This window comes from Triticum aestivum, chromosome 1D (assembly GCF_018294505.1).
Source record: "Triticum aestivum cultivar Chinese Spring chromosome 1D, IWGSC CS RefSeq v2.1, whole genome shotgun sequence".
NCBI lineage: Eukaryota > Viridiplantae > Streptophyta > Magnoliopsida > Poales > Poaceae > Triticum > Triticum aestivum.
In genome coordinates this window covers 116,190,168-116,191,840 of record NC_057796.1, presented here as the reverse complement: position 1 = coordinate 116,191,840, position 1,673 = coordinate 116,190,168, and positions in this window count along the sequence as shown.

The window sequence follows — 1,673 nt, the reverse complement described above, 5'->3', positions numbered from 1 at the left end:
ATGTTTTCAGCTCATTCTTCCACCTCCTGAATAGTTCTGCCATCTTCTTAAGAGCATGAGACTTGATCAATTGCTCTTTAACTGGTTTCTCCAGATCCTCCTCTGGCGGTAGGGTGAAATTTGCCTTCAGCGCGGTCCGAAGATCATCTTTCTGCATATCGTCGACATAAGACACCTCATGGTCTTCCTTCTTAGGCTTAAACCATTGGTGGATGCTGATCGGGATCTTGTCCCTAACAAGAACCCCGCTCTGAGCAGCAAATGCTTCCTTTGTCCGGATGGGTTCAATCGGCATGCCATCGCACGCGATTGCTGTGATCTCAAACCTTTCATCCGAGCGCAACTTTTTCTTCGGGCCTCGTCTCTTTACCGAAGTTGTGCTTGATCCGGAGGGATAGAAAAAAGAAGAAAGAGCACATGCTTAACTAATATATATACCTGGCCGGACTCGGTTCGGTCACTGGAGCCACCATTACGGTCTCCTTCTTGCACCGGCATTGGGTCACCGGAGCCATCATAATCATAGCCTGCTTCTTCACCCTGTCCTTCCAGACCATCGGTGTCGTTGAGAAACGCCAAGACGGCATCACTTCCTTTTGCGAATATGTCCCCCAACACCGCTTCTGTTGCTTCGTCTCGGGGGTGTTCCATAGTTTCTGCAAATATTTACAACATGGCAATTATTATTCAAACATGACAGATGGATATGTTAGTGGCAAACGTAGAACTACCTAACTAATCACAATAAGGAATCATATTAGTGGCCTCGATGCTGCTTCTCTAGGGTTTGGGGTGGCATCGACAACGCTTCAAGGGTTTGGGGTGGCCTCGAGAGAGTTTGTCGGGTAGGGGCGCGGCGGGAGGGGGTAGGAGATCGACATCATTTTTTTCTTGGGTTTGGGTGTCCTCGAGAGTTTTGGTCGAGCGAGAGGGCCGGGGGGTGCTCCCGTGGTATAAGTTATCACGGTCGAGAGGGGGTATATATCTCGACCGCCCCTCATGTCAAAGTTATCTGGGAGGGGGTTATATCGACAACGACGACATACATACATGGGAAAATAATGTAATCGGAGAGGGGGTGTATCGACCCCCCCACCTCGTGTTGAAGTTATCGGGACAAGGTATATCGGGGAGGAGAAGAAGAAAGGAATAGAGAAGTAGATCGAAGAAAAAAAAGAACAAAAAAAAGAGGAGAAGAAGAAAGGAATAGAGGAGAAGAAGAGAAAATAGGAAATATTCTATTTTCTCTTCTTCTCCTCTATTCCTTTCTTCTTCTCCTCTTCTTTTTCTTCTTTTTTCCTCTTCTTATTTATTTCTCCTGTTCTTCCTCTCCTCTTCTTCTCCTTTCTTCCTCTTCTTATTTTCCTTTTTCCTCTCATTCTTTTTCTTCTTCTTCTTCCTTTCCTAGCTAGATATATAAAACTTCTCTAAAAATGTAACTTTTGCATATATAAAACGTTTTCTTCTTCTTCCTTCTTCCTTCTTCCTAAATATATAAAACTTTTCTAAAAATGAAACTAACCTAAAATGTACTAAATCAGAGAACATATATAGATAAAAGTTTTCTAAAAATCTAACTTTTGCATATATGAACATATATACATTTTTATAAAAAGCAAAAAACAAATCATCATATATATGAACAAAAAAGCTGAAAAAATAAAACATATAAT